This window comes from Amblyraja radiata, chromosome 19 (assembly GCF_010909765.2).
Source record: "Amblyraja radiata isolate CabotCenter1 chromosome 19, sAmbRad1.1.pri, whole genome shotgun sequence".
Lineage (NCBI taxonomy): Eukaryota > Metazoa > Chordata > Chondrichthyes > Rajiformes > Rajidae > Amblyraja > Amblyraja radiata.
Genome location: NC_045974.1, coordinates 46390082 through 46406364, shown reverse-complemented (window position 1 = coordinate 46406364; position 16283 = coordinate 46390082).

The following is a 16283-nucleotide window of genomic DNA, read 5'->3' as shown; positions in this document are numbered from 1 at the left end:
GTTGAAGAATTGGAACAGTAATCTAGCTAATGAATGGACCATTCAGAAGCCTAATAACAGTGGGGAAGCAGCTATTTGTGAGTCTGATGGTGCGTGCTTTCAAGCTTCTATATCTCCTGCCTAAACAGAGTGCGGGGCCAGGGTCCTTGATTATGTTGACTACTTTCCTGAGGTATAGTGAACTGTCAATGGTGGGGAGACTGGTCTGTGTGATAGTCTGAGCTTCTACCACAACACTTTGCAATTTTTTGTGATCTTGGGCAGAGCTGTTCCAAACCAAGCTGTGATGCAACCCTCCGACAGTTTCATTGGTGCATATGTGGATGTTTGTAAGAGCCATTGGAGAATGCTGAATTGTCTCAGTCTATTGAGGAAGCAGAGGTGTTAATGTGGCTACTTGGTTGTCGCTTCAATGAGGTTGGTCCACAACAGCTTTTTGATAATATTTACATTAAGGAATTTGAAGCTCTCAACCATTTCCACTTTGGCATCATTGATGCTGATTGGGGCATCTACTTCACCACGCCTTCTGTGGTTGATAAATATTTTCTTTGTCTCGCTGACATTGAGGAGATGGATATTGTCCTCCATCCTCTAACTAAGCTCTCTATCTCCTTTCCATGTTCTGTCTCTTCATTGTGCATGATACAAACCACCACAGTGGTGTCATCTGCAAACTTGTAGTTGGAGTTAGAGTAGAGTTTCCCCACGGTAGTCGTGAGTGTATGGAGAGTACAGTAAGGGACTGAGATGACATCTTTGAGGGGCACCAGTGTTGATGATTATTGTGGAGTACGTGTTGTTGACTATCCTCACTTATTGTGGTCTATGGATCAGAAGGTCGAGGATCCATGAGCAGGGAAGTATGCTGAGTCTTTGGTCCAGATTTTGGAGATGAGGACACGGGCCAGTGGCATTCTGCCGAATCACTCTCAGGAAGGCCGATCTTACAACTGCTACAGTAACCAGTTTAGGTGGGATTATGGTGGTGAAGCTGGATCTATAGGTGATAAATGGGAGTGTAGCATAGGTGTCTATGTTGTCCAGGTGTTCTGGAGATGAGTTGTGAGACAGGTGTCCACTGTGCTGCTGTGTAAACAAACTGCAGTGAATCAAGGCTGGTGGCTGGTGTTAATGTGTGTTACCACCAACATCTCTGAGCACTTCATGAGGGTGGATGTCAAAGCCACTGGATGATAGTTATTGAGGCACACAACTTTGCTTTGCTTTGGCCCCACGATGATAGTGGTCTTCTAAAAGCTTTGATCGCTCCGACGCGGGAGCTTCGATCGCGGCTGCGGGAGCTTCAATCGACCCGACTGCGGATGGTTCGACTACCCCAACCGCGGGAAAAAAGGAGGGAAGAAGATAATACGTTATTGCCTTCCATCAGTGAATTTTTATGTAGTTGTGTGTCTTGCTGCTTTTTTGGTATGACTCTCTGACAAATCAAATTCCTTGTATGTTCTTACATACTTGGCTAATAAATTATTTGCATCTCTTGTAAAAGCAGGTAGGGATTTCAGAATGGAGTAGTGAAAGTAGTGAAATCTGGTCCATGGGGAGGCCCTGACAACGTGACTGGAGACTCCATCCAGGCCAGTGGCTTTCTGCTGAATCACTCTCAGGCCGATCTTACGTCAGCCACAGTAACCATTGGTTCAGCTGCACCCGAGACTGATGGGGTGGGTGACGTTCTTCTACTGACCTTCTGATCAAAGCGGGCCTAGAATTGAGCTCATTGGGGAGGGGCCCATATTTATCAGCAATACAATCTGACCACTTTGTAGCCTTTTATAACATGTAAGCCTCGCCACAATCTACGTGTGTTATTGCACAGGGACTCCAGCGTGGCCTGGAATTCCCTCTTGGCATCCTTAATGTCTTTGCAAAGCTGCTGGATAGATTTCTTGTACCTTTTGGGATAGTTTGACCCATTTGAGTACAGAATTGTAATTAAACGTGTTCCTCGCGGCACATCCATGGTTTCTGGTTGGGGCACACACGTATTGTGTTTGGTATGCATTCCTCTGCACACTTGCTGATGAAGTCTGTGACAGGTGTGGCACACACACTCATTTTGGTTAGCGACAAACTCCTTGAATAAGGATTAATCCATCAACTCAAAGCAGTCGCCTAGGATCTCACATGTTTGCCATAGTACAGAGAAGGTTCACCAGACTGATTCCTGGGATGTCAGGACTTTCATATGAAGAAAGCCTGGATAGAATCGGCTTGTACTCGCTATAATTTAGAAGATTGAGGGGGATCTTATAGAAACTTATAAAATTCTTAAAGGGTTGGACAGGCTAGATGCAGGAAGATTGTTCCCGATGTTGGGGAAGTCCAGGACAAGGGGTCATGGTTTAAGGATAAAGGGGAAATCCTTTAGGACGGAGATGAGAAAAACATTTTTCATACAGTGAGTGGTGAATCTGTGGAACTCCCTGCCACAGTCGGTAGTTGAGGCCAGTTCATTGGCTATATTTAGGAGGGAGTTAGATGTGGCCCTTGTGGCTCAAGGGATCAGGTGGTATGGAGAGAAGGCAGGTACAGGATACTGAGTTTGATGATCAGCCATGATCATATTGAATGGCGGTGCAGGCTCGAAGGGCCGAATGGCCTACTCCTGCACCTATTTTCTATGTTTCTATGTTTCTATGTTTCCTCAGACCGGCATTGCATGACTTCCTGTACTTGGTCCTTCAACTTCAAAGTCAGGTTTACCAATGTGTGGTTGGGGGGTGGAGTCCTTGCTGGTTCTGCAGCAGTGGTTGAAGGTGTTTAGATCTCTGGTTGGACAGGAGATGTGCTGATAGCATTTTGAAGTCAAGCTCTTGAGTTTGGCCACATTGAATTCCTCAGCTATTATGAACAAGGCCTCAGGGCACTTTGCTTCAAGACTAATGGTGATGGTGTGCAGTTCCTCAAGTGCAAGCTTAGCATCAGCATGGGGTGGAATGTAGACTGCGAATAGGATAGTCAACATACATTTCTATGGCAGGTAGTAAGAGTGGCATTTCACTGTGAGGTATTCTTGGTCTGAGGAGTGGCAGTTCGCTAGGATGGTAGACATCCTTGAGGATACTTCCAGCCTTCCTGGTGCAACACACTGTATATGAACTGGATGGAAGGAATGATGAGCCTGTGGTGGACTGGGCTGCGTTCACCACTCTCTGCAGTTTCAGGCAGTCAAAAGCAGAGCAGTTGCCATACCAGGAAGAGGTGTATCCCGTCAATATACTTTCTATAGCGCATCTGTAGAAATCCGAGAGAATCCTTGGGTAAAACTTCTCATGCACCTACTGTAAGAAATTAAACATGCTGATTCACTTTCTTGATCACTAGATCAGTACAAAGGGACCTGGTAAAGTTGCGCGTGACTGGGATACCAAGAAACCTGAAGCCGTTAACCATTCTGCTGATGATGTTGAGGGCTAGATGAAAAAGCATGATGCAAGATTTCAGTATAAAACACAATTAGGAAAAGCAAATTCATAGTAGTGCATGGAGTGGTCCTTGTATTCCATGCTGATTTAGTATTAGGGTTGTGCAGATTAGTTTAAGAAGCTAGAGTAGACGCTGCTTGTCCTGTCGAGCAAATCCACCGTTTTTTCCTTTGCTTCAGATCTTCAGCATCTGCACTGTGTTGCTCCAATGAGCCAGTACTATCTATGGACTAATATTTTTGAGTAAGTTTATTTTCTTTCACATTTGTGATTTTGAGAAACAAACACAGCATTTTCACATGGACAAAGTTCATTAGCTGGACACAGGATAACAATATAATTCATCAAAGCAAAAGTAATTGGCAAACCCGTCAAGATTACTGTCATGTTTAGTAAAGCATAGTTTTCACATTATAGCTCCAGATGAAAACATTCCAGGCACAGACGCAGAGGGGTTATTTTGAAAAGAACAGGAATGCCAGGAGAATTCATCCTGTCCGACAGGTTTTGTGGACCTGTGATGTTTACTGTTTTACCCTCAGATCAGATGAAATGAACATAATTATAGATCAATAGCAATATATTTTAAAGAATGCAAATTAAAAAAGTGATGCAAGCATGGTAATGTGAAATGAATTTGGGTAATTTAGTCTTCATCCCTGAGGGTTGCAAAGTGCCAAGACGTTGCTGAGGTGTTGTTATTCTAGTTTATTTTCGGGTCACAATGTTGCAGTGGAGGAGTTGTAGACAGACAGGTGGTGATGGGAGTGAAATTGGGAATAAATGTGGCAGGCTACAGGAAATTCAGGTCATCCTTGCCGACAGATTGCAAGTGCCCAGCAAAATGACCACTCAATCTGCGTTTCATTTCTCCAGTGTATACGACACCAAACTGTGAACACCGAATGCACTGATTGAATGAAGTGCAAGTGAATCGCTGTTTCATTTAGAATGATTATTTGAGGCGCATTTTGTTTTTCCTGGGTGACTACTAAATATGTAACATTTAACCATGGAACTTCCAAATGCCCTCACTGGTGTATGTCAGCACCCGAAGAAAACCCACTCGGGCACAGGGAGAACGTACTGTACAAACTCCGTACACACACCACCAGTAGTCACGATTGAACATGGGTCTCTGGTGCTGTAGGGCAACGTCCACCACTGCTCTACTGTGCCTAAAGGGGCTGTCCCATTTGGGCGACCTAATCCGCGAGTTAAAAAGAGTGCCTTCGACCTTCCAGCTCACCGGCACTCGCCTGGAAAGCCTCAAGCTGGACCGACCGTCCACGTTGAATCCGCGAGCTGGATCGACCGACCGCACACACACACACACACACACACGCGCACATGCGCACACACACGCACACGAGCACAACACACACGTGCACACACACACACACACACACACACACACACACACACACACACACACACACACACACACACACACACACACACGCGCACACACACGCGCACAACACACACGTGCACACACACACACACACACACACACACACACACACACACACACACACACACACACACACACACACACACACACACACACAAACACATCGCAATGGAGGGGGCCAGGGAAAGCGGGGGAGCGCTGTCTGAAATTCACACCAGCGATGAAGATGAAGGTAAAACGGATGCACATTAATGGTAAGTCCTTAAGACAGCATGGAGGGGGGGGGGGGCGAAGGGGAGAGAGGGGGAGAGAAGGGGAGAGAAGGGAGGGAGAGAAGGGAGGGAGAAGGGGAGAGAAGGTGTGGAGAAGGAGTGGAGATACTTTTAAGAGGTTTAATAAAGTGTAACGGGCATTTTACCAAGGTCTTCCTTGGTCCAGAAAACTCCAATGAGCCAATCAAAATGCCCGGTCAGTGAAGGAGATTACCTACGGCTGCCCTCGAGTGCCTGTAACTAAATAGCGACCCCACTCCTCTGCACTACGAGTTAAAAAGAACCATGCCGACCAAATTCTACTTGCCAAAACATTTTCAAAATGCTGAAATTTTTTCCACGACCTAGCTGTGGCCACGGGTATTCAGGAACTTCCATCGTGCATGAAGGAGAGATCCAGTGACCAAATAGGACCTCCTAGGACCACGTGTCGACCATGCTGCGAGTGAAGGTCGAAAACACTGTTATAAACTCGCAGATTAGGATGCCCAAGTGGGACAGCCCCTTAATAGTGTCCATCATGATGCTATTAAAACACCTGCCTCCCTGCTATGTACCGTCTATCTCTAGTATCCCTTTCCCCAGACTCTCACTCTGAAGAACTGTCTCAATCCAAAATGTCACCTATTCCTTTTCTCCAGATATGCTGACTGACCTGCTCAGTTATTTCAGCATGTTGTGTCTATCTTCAGTGTCAACCAGCATCTGCTGTTCTTTCCTACACATTTTGTCTGCTTCACTGAGAAATCTCCTCAAGGTATGCCTACATTGAAGAAGTTCTCCTCTCTATGACGAGAGTTCGGTAACATCCTCTCTCTTTGCTATGTACCCTCTATATCTCCCATTTCCCTTTCCTCTGACTCTCAGTCTGAAGAAGGGTCTCAACCCAAAAGGTCACCTATACATTTTCTACAGACATGTTGCCTGACTCGCTGAGTTATTCCAGCTTTTTACGTCTATCTTCAGTGTAAACCAGCATCTGCAGTTAATTCCTACACAATTGTCCTGTCTTTATAGGTGGAATACGACTCTCTTCTTGCAAGTCTCTGTTATATTTTTATGTGGGACCCCCGAATAGTCAACAGGAATTAGAAGAATTAATGTGCTGGAAGATTGTTAACAGCTGGAGGTCAAATAAGGTTGTTGTAGTAGGGTTGTTGTAACTTTCCTTATATAGACTGCGAAAATCATAGCATGAAGGGTTTAGATGGAGTGTAGTTCCTCAAAAGTGTTCATGAGAGTTTTCTTAAGCAGCAACGTGTGAGGGCAACGCTGGATCTAGCATTGGGAAATTCGGAAGGGCAAGTTAATGAAGTGTGCGTGTAGGAGCCCTTTGGGACCAGTGACCACAGTTCGAATAGGTTTCAGGTAGTTATGGATAGGGACTGAGAGGGTCCACGTGTTAAAATGCTCAACTGGGGTAAGGCCAATTTGAGGGTATGAGAGAAGGTTTCGCTCAAGTTGACTGGAGCAGGTCATTAGATGGGAAAGGACCATCGGCCAAGTGGGATGTTTTTAAAAGTGTACTGAAAAAGCTCTGGATGTGTACGTCCCCGTTAGAGTGAAGGACAAAGCAGGCAAACGCAAGGAAGCTTGGCTGACGAGTCAAATTGAGACGTTAATCAAAAACAAGAAGGTTGCACGGGACAGGTGTAGGCAGCTGGGATCAAGTGCATCCCTGGAGGAGTTTTGGGAGCTAAGGAATAAACTAAAAAAGGAAATCAGAAGGGCAAAAAGGGGCCAGGAGATAGCCCTGCCGGGTAGCATTAAGGATAATCCCAAAATATTTTACAAATACATGAGAGGGAAAAGGGTAGCTAGAGAGAGAGTGGAACCTCTCAGGAATCAAAGCGGTCATCTCTGCGTGGAGCCACAGGAGATGGGCAAGGTCCTCAATGAGTATTTCTCCTTGGTATTTACCGAGGAGAAAGCCAGTAGGACGGAGGAAATTGGAGCAGTCACTGGAAGTGTCTTGAGAGCAGTCAGGGTTATTGTCGAAGAAGTACTGAAGGTATTGTTGTATTTGAAGGTAGACAAATCTCCAGTGCTTGATCTGCTTTATCCGAGTACATTGTGGGAAACCAGAGAGGAAATTGCGGGAGCCCTGGTTGAAATTTACGAGTCGTCCTTAAATACAGGAGAGGTGCCGGAGGACTGGAGGGTGGCAAATGTTGTGCCTCTTTTCAAGAAGGGCTGCAGGGAAAATGCTGGGAACTATAGGCCGGTGAGCTTAACATCTGTAGTTGGTAAGTTAATGCAGCGTATTCTGAGGGATAGGATATACAGGCATTTGGATGGGCAAGGGCTGATTAGGGATAGTCAGCAGGGTTTTGTACATGGGAGGTCATGTGTCACAAATCTGATTGATTTTTTTGAAGATGTTACCAAAAATGTTGATGAAGGCAAAGCCGTAGATGTTGTGTACATGGACTGCAGTAAGGCGTTCGACAAGCTTCTGCATGGTAGGCTGCTCTGGAAGGTTTGATTGCATGGTATCCAAGGAGAGATAGCTGAATAGATACCCAATTGGCTCCATGGAAGAAAGCAGAGAGTAATGGAGGAAGGTTGCTCTCAGACTAGATGCCTATGACTAGTGGTGTGAGGTGGTCAACAAGGCTTTTGACACTTTGGCCTTCATCAATCAGAGTATTGAGTATAGTAGTTGGGAGGTCATATTGCAGTTGTATAATCCGTTGGTGAGACCGCATTTGGAATATTGTGTTCAGTTCTGGGCACCATGTTATTTGAAATATATTGTCAAGCTCAGAAAAGATTCATGAGGATGTTGCCAGGACTAGAGGGTGTGAGCTATAGGGAGAGGTTGAGTAGGCTGGGTCTGTATTCCATGGAGTGCAGGAGGATAAGGGGTGATCTTATAGAGGCGTATACGATCATGAGAGGAATAGATCGGGTAGATGCGCTGTCTTTTGCCCTGAGTAGGCGAATTGAGGACCAGAGGACATAGGTTCAAGGTGAAGGGGGAAATATTTAATAGGAATCCGAGGGATAACGTTTTCATACAAAGGGCGGTGGGTGTATGGAACAAGCTGCCAGAGGAGGTAGTTGAGGCTGGAACTATCCCATCAATTAAGAAACAGTTGGACAGGTAGAAACATAGAAACATAGAAACATAGAAATTAGGTGCAGGAGTAGGCCATTCGGCCCTTCGAGCCTGCACCGCCATTCAATATGATCATGGCTGATCATCCAACTCAGTATCCCGTACATGCCTTCTGTCCATACCCTCTGATCCCCTTAGCCACAAGGGCCACATCTAACTCCCTCTTAAATATAGCCAATGAACTGGCCTCGACTACCCTCTGTGGCAGAGAGTTCCAGAGATTCACAACTCTCTGTGTGAAAAAAGTTCTTCTCATCTCGGTTTCAAAGGATTTCCCCCTTATCCTTAAGCTGTGACCCCTTGTCCTGGACTTCCCCAACATCGGGAGCAATCTTCCTGCATCTAGCCTGTCCAACCCCTTAAGAATTTTATAAGTTTCTATAAGATCCCCTCTCAATCTCCTAAATTCTAGAGAGTATAAACCAAGTCTATCCAGTCTTTCTTCATAAGACAGTCCTGACATCCCAGGAATCAGTCTGGTGAACCTTCTCTGCACTCCCTCTATGGCAATAATGTCCTTCCTCAGATTTGTAGACCAAAACTGTAGGCAATAGTCCAGGTGTGGTCTCACCAAGACCCTGTACAACTGCAGTAGAACCTCCCTGCTCCTATACTCAAATCCTTTTGCTATGAAAGCTAACATACCATTCGCTTTCTTCACTGCCTGCTGCACCTGCATGCCTACTTTCAATGACTGGTGTACCATGACACCCAGGTCTCGCTGCATCTCCCCTTTTCCTAGTCGGCCACCATTTAGATAATAGTCTGCTTTCCTGTTTTTGCCACCAAAATGGATAACCTCACATTTATCCACATTATACTGCATCTGCCAAACATTTGCCCACTCACCCAGCCTATCCAAGTCACGTTGCAGTCTCCTAGCATCCTCCTCACAACTAACACTGCCCCCCAGCTTAGTGTCATCCGCAAACTTGGAGATATTGCCTTCAATTCCCTCATCCAGATCATTAATATATATTGTAAATAGCTGGGGTCCCAGCACTGAGCCTTGCGGTACCCCACTAGTCACTGCCTGCCATTGTGAAAAGGACCCGTTTACTCCTACTCTTTGCTTCCTGTTTGCCAGCCAGTTCTCTATCCACATCAATACTGAACCCCCAATGCCGTGTGCTTTAAGTTTGTATACTAATCTCTTGTGAGGTTCATAGACAGGACAGATTTGGAGGGATATGGATTAAGCGCAGGCAAATGGGATAATGTAGCTGTGACATTGTTGGCCTGTGTGGGTGAGTTGGGCCGAAGGGCCTGTTTCCACACTTTATCACACTATGACTATGGCCTATTCCACTTCTTGCTGCTCACAAGTGGTATTAGCAAGGCTCGACTTAATGTGAAGCTGAAGAACCCACGCAAGTCACATATGTCAGTGAATTACCGAGCCTGATGAATGAAAGTCCCCATTCATTATCGGTTTAACCAATTAGAATGCTAGGGTAAAGAGTTTCAAAGAGCACCCTCATTTTAACGTTTTCTTCCTTAACAACCAACAGATTAAAAAAATGTCAAAAGGTAGCAACAGAGAAGACACCTTTGTCATTATAGTTACCGCTCAGTTTAAGCATGCATTTAAATACCAGTGCCTGCCATGATGTTTAGGACAAAGACCCATCATTTATTTATTGACCTCTGTTCTCCCCAATTTGAGATTTGTAACAGAAAACATCACATGAGGTTCAGGTGCACATTGTCAGATTTTATTAAAGGTTTTTTTTATACATTTTGCTTTCACCATGTGGAAATTACAGCTGTGTTTATACATAGTCCCCCCTCCATTTCAGGGGACCATAATGTTTGGGACACATGGCTTCACAGGTGTTTGTAATTGTTCAGGGGTGTTTAAATGTCTCCTTAATGCTGGTATACGAGAGCTCTCAGCACCTAGTCTTTCCTCCAGTCTTTCTATCACCTTTGGAGACTTTTATTACTGTTTATCAACATGAGGACAAATGTTGTGCCAATGAAAGTCAAAGAAGCCATTATGAGACTGCGAAATAAGAATAAAACTGTGATCTACACTCAAGAATAATGCAGTATGACTTGGGACAGATTGGGTGAGTGGACAGATGCATGGCAGATGAAGTTTAATGCGGATAAATAATAATAATAATAATAATAATAATAATAATAATAATAATAATAATAATAATAATAATAATAATAATAATAATAATAATAATATATTTTATTGTCATTGCACATATGTGCAACGAGATTTGGTATGCAGCTTCCATCCGATGTCATAAATTAAACAACTAATAACATTTAGATTTAGATTTAGATACCCCGAGAAACATGATTTATAACAAGAACAATAAAACAGTGAAACAGTCAAAACAGTCTGAAGTGCAAATGTGTCTCTGCCGGGTCGATGTGCGATGTGACCATCCGAGGGAGACAGTTCATGGGGGGGGGCACTCAGCAGGGCCGGTTCAGAGCAGCGATAGATCTGGGGATGAAGCTGTTCCTGAGTCTGGAGGTGCGGGTGTAGAAGGCCTTGTAATGTCTGCCGGTAGGTCGGAGTTCGACTGTCCATTACAAGGGTGTGAGGAGTCTTTGTGGATGCTGATGGCCTTCCTGAGGCACCGTGTCTAGTAGATGCCCTCCAAGGCTGGTAGCGGTGTCCCAATAATCTTCTGCACTCTGTGGACGACGCGCTGAAGAGCTCTTTTCACCACCTCCGTGCAGCTGAGATACCACACAGAGATGCCAAATGTTAGGATGCTCTCTGTGGTGCAGCGGTTGTCAGCAGCTGTTGGGGCAGACCAGTCGTTTTCAATTTTCTCAGGAAGAACAGTCGTTGCTGTGCCTTCTTGACCAGCGCAGCGGTGTTGGTGGACAACGTGAGGTCCTCAGAAATAAGTGTGTCCAGAAACCTAAAGCTGGACACCCTCTCCACACTGTCCCCGTTGATGGAGATTGGGGCGTATTCTCCATTATGTGACCTCCTGAAGTCGATAATCAGCTCCTTGGTCTTGGAGATGTTTAGGGACAAGTTGTTACGTGCACACCAGTCCGCCAGGTTCCGCACCTCCGCTCTGTATTTTGTTTCATCACCGTTGATGATCAGCCTGATCACCGTTGTGTCGTCTGCAAACCTGATGATGGCGTTGGTGTTGAATGCAAGAACACAGTTGTGTGTGAAGAGGGAGTAGAGCATGGGGCTCAGTACACAGCCCTGTGGTGTGCCGTGCTCAGTGTGATAGTGGAGGACAAGTGCGGGCCCAGTCTCACTGCCTGCGGTCGCTCCGTCAGTAAATTCAGGATCCAATCACATATCGGCGAGCTGAGGCCTAGCTGATGGAATTTGGTGGTGAGCTTGGTGGGGATGACCGTATTGAATGCAGAGCTATAGTCTATGAAGAGCATCCTCACGTACGTGCCCTGTCTATCCAGGTGAGTCAGGACAGTGTGAAGAGCCAGATAGATGCCATCTTCTGTTGATCTAGTTGCCCTGTATACAAATTGATGAGAGTCCAGTGAGGCAGAGATGCTGGATTTAATGTGGTAGTCGACCAGCCTTTCGAATCACTTCATGGGAATTGGATTTAGGGCAACCGGGCGGTAGTCATTCAGGTTGGTGACTTTAGACTTTTTCGGCACGGCTCTATGGTAGCTGTTTTCAGGCACTTGGGGACCGTTGCCAGAGATAGAGACAGGTTAAAGATTCTCGTGAATACCTCCGCCAGCTGTACAGCACAGTCCTTTAGTACCCTTCCCTGGGCTCCATCCGGGCTTGCAGCCTTGCGTGGATTGATCCTACGCAGAGCGCACTGTACCTCCTGAGTGCTCAGTGATAAGGCCTGTCCCTCCGCCATGGCTGGGGTTATTCCACTCCTCCTGGTGGTGTTGCCAGTTTCGAAGCGGGCAAAGAAGGTGTTTAGTTCGTTGGCCAGTGCGATAACCATATAACCATATAACATATAACAATTACAGCACGGAAACAGGCCATCTCGACCCTTCTAGTCCGTGCCGAACACGTATTCTCCCCTAGTCCCATATACCTGCGCTCAGACCATAACCCTCCATTCCTTTTCCGTCTATAAAACTATCCAATTTATTTTTAAATGATAAAACCGAACCTGCCTCCACCACCTTCACTGGAAGCTCATTCCACACAGCCACCACTCTCTGAGTAAAGAAGTTCCCCCTCATGTTACCCCTTAATTCTCAAGTCATGTCCCCTTGTTTGAATTTTCCCTACTCTCAGTGGGAAAAGCTTATCTACGTCAACTCTGTCTATCCCTCTCATCATTTTAAAGACCTCTATCAAGTCCCCCCTTAACCTTCTGCGCTCCAAAGAATCAAGCCCTAACTTGTTCAACCTTTCTCTGTAACTTAGTTGCTGAAACCCAGGCAACATTCTAGTAAATCTCCTCTGTACTCTCTCTATTTTGTTGACATCCTTCCTATAATTAGGCGACCAAAATTGTACACCATACTCCAGAATGGGCCTCACCAATGTCTTGTACAATTTTAACATTACATCCCAACTTCTATACTCAATGCTCTGATTTATAAAGGCCAGCACACCAAAAGCTTTCTTTACCACCCTATCTACATGAGATTCCACTTTCAGGGAACTGTGCACAGTTATTCCCAGATCCCTCTGTTCACCTGCATTCTTCAATTCCCTACCATTTACCTTGTACGTCCTATTTTGATTTGTCCTGCCAAGATGTAGCACCTCACACTTATCAGCATTAAACTCCATCTGCCATCTTTCAGCCCACTCTTCCAACTGGCAAAAATCTCTCTGTAGACTTTGAAAATCTACTTCATTATCCACAACCCCACCTATCTTAGTATCATCTGCATACATACTAATCCAATTTACCACACCATCTTCCAGATCATTGATGTACATGAAAAACAACAGTGGACCCAACACAGATCCCTGTGGCACCCCACTAGTCACTGGCCTCAAACCTGACAAACAACCATCCACCATTACTCTCTGGCTTCTCCCATTCAGCCACTGTTGAATCCATCTTGCTACTCCACCATTAATACCCAACCATTGAACCTTCTTTACCAACCTTCCATGAGGAACCTTGTCAAAGGCCTTACTGAAGTCCATATATACAACATCCACTGCTTTACCCTCATCAATTTCCCGAGTAACCTCTTCAAAAAATTCAAGAAGATTAGTCAAACATGACCTTCCAGGCACAAATCCATGTTGACTGTTCCTAATCAGACCCTGTTTATCCAGATGCTTATATATATTATCTCTAAGTATCCTTTCCATTAATTTGCCTACCACTGACGTCAAACTAACAGGTCTATAACCATATAAACCATATAACCATATAACCATATAACCATATAACAATTAGCGCACGGAAACAAGCCATCTCGGCCCTACAAGTCCGTGCCGAACAATTTTTTTCCCTTAGTCCCACCTGCCTGCACTCATACCATAACCCTCCATTCCCTTCTCATCCATATGCCTATCCAATTTATTCTTAAATGATACCAACGAACCTGCCGCCACCACTTCCACTGGAAGCTCATTCCACACCGCTACCACTCTCTGAGTAAAGAAGTTCCCCCTCATGTTACCCCTAAACTTCTGTCCCTTAATTCTGAAGTCATGTCCTCTTGTTTGAATCTTCCCTATTCTCAAAGGGAAAAGCTTGATCACATCAACTTTGTCTATCCCTCTCATCATTTTAAAGACCTCTATCAAGTCCCCCCTTAACCTTCTGTGCTCCAGAGAATAAAGACCTAACTTATTCAACCTATCTCTGTAACTTAGTTGTTGAAACCCAGGCAACATTCTAGTAAATCTCCTCTGTACTCTCTCTATTTTGTTGACATCCTTCCTATAATTGGGCGACCAAAATTGTACACCATACTCCAGATTTGGTCTCACCAATGCCTTGTACAATTTTAACATTACATCCCAGCTTCTATACTCAATGCTCTGATTTATAAAGGCTAGCATACCAAAAGCTTTCTTTACCACCCTATCTATATGAGATTCCACCTTCAAGGAACTATGCACGGTTATTCCCAGATCCCTCTGTTCAACTGTATTCTTCAATTCCCTACCATTTATCATGTACGTCCTATTTTGATTTGTCCTGCCAAGGTGTAACACCTCACATTTATCAGCATTAAACTCCATCTGCCATCTTTCAGCCCATTTTTCCAAATGGCCTAAATCACTCTGTAGACTTTGGAAATCCTCTTCATTATCCACAACACCCCCTATCTTGGTATCATCTGCATACTTACTAATCCAATTTACCACCCCTTCATCCAAATCATTGATGTACATGACAAACAACAAAGGACCCAACACAGATCCCAGAGGCACCCCACTAGTCACCTGCCTCCAACCCGACAAACAGCCATCCACCATTACCCTCTGGCTTCTCCCATTCAGCCACTGCTGAATCCATCTTGCTATTCCTGCATTTATACCCAACAGTTTAACCTTCTTAACCAACCTTCCATGAGGAACCTTGTCAAAGGCCTTACTAAAGTCCATATAGACAACATCCACTGCTTTACCCTCATCAATTTCCCGAGTAACCTCTTCAAAAAATTCAAGAAGATTAGTCAAACATGACCTTCCAGGCACAAATCCATGTTGACTGTTCCTAATCAGACCCTGTTTATCCAGATGCTTATATATATTATCTCTAAGTATCCTTTCCATTAATTTGCCTACCACTGACGTCAAACTAACAGGTCTATAACCATATAAACCATATAACCATATAACCATATAACCATATAACAATTAGCGCACGGAAACAAGCCATCTCGGCCCTACAAGTCCGTGCCGAACAATTTTTTTCCCTTAGTCCCACCTGCCTGCACTCATACCATAACCCTCCATTCCCTTCTCATCCATATGCCTATCCAATTTATTCTTAAATGATACCAACGAACCTGCCGCCACCACTTCCACTGGAAGCTCATTCCACACCGCTACCACTCTCTGAGTAAAGAAGTTCCCCCTCATGTTACCCCTAAACTTCTGTCCCTTAATTCTGAAGTCATGTCCTCTTGTTTGAATCTTCCCTATTCTCAAAGGGAAAAGCTTGATCACATCAACTTTGTCTATCCCTCTCATCATTTTAAAGACCTCTATCAAGTCCCCCCTTAACCTTCTGTGCTCCAGAGAATAAAGACCTAACTTATTCAACCTATCTCTGTAACTTAGTTGTTGAAACCCAGGCAACATTCTAGTAAATCTCCTCTGTACTCTCTCTATTTTGTTGACATCCTTCCTATAATTGGGCGACCAAAATTGTACACCATACTCCAGATTTGGTCTCACCAATGCCTTGTACAATTTTAACATTACATCCCAGCTTCTATACTCAATGCTCTGATTTATAAAGGCTAGCATACCAAAAGCTTTCTTTACCACCCTATCTATATGAGATTCCACCTTCAAGGAACTATGCACGGTTATTCCCAGATCCCTCTGTTCAACTGTATTCTTCAATTCCCTACCATTTATCATGTACGTCCTATTTTGATTTGTCCTGCCAAGGTGTAACACCTCACATTTATCAGCATTAAACTCCATCTGCCATCTTTCAGCCCATTTTTCCAAATGGCCTAAATCACTCTGTAGACTTTGGAAATCCTCTTCATTATCCACAACACCCCCTATCTTGGTATCATCTGCATACTTACTAATCCAATTTACCACCCCTTCATCCAAATCATTGATGTACATGACAAACAACAAAGGACCCAACACAGATCCCAGAGGCACCCCACTAGTCACCTGCCTCCAACCCGACAAACAGCCATCCACCATTACCCTCTGGCTTCTCCCATTCAGCCACTGCTGAATCCATCTTGCTATTCCTGCATTTATACCCAACAGTTTAACCTTCTTAACCAACCTTCCATGAGGAACCTTGTCAAAGGCCTTACTAAAGTCCATATAGACAACATCCACTGCTTTACCCTCGTCAATTTCCCTAGTAACCTCTTCAAAAAATGCAAGAAGATTAGTCAAACATGACCTTCCAGGC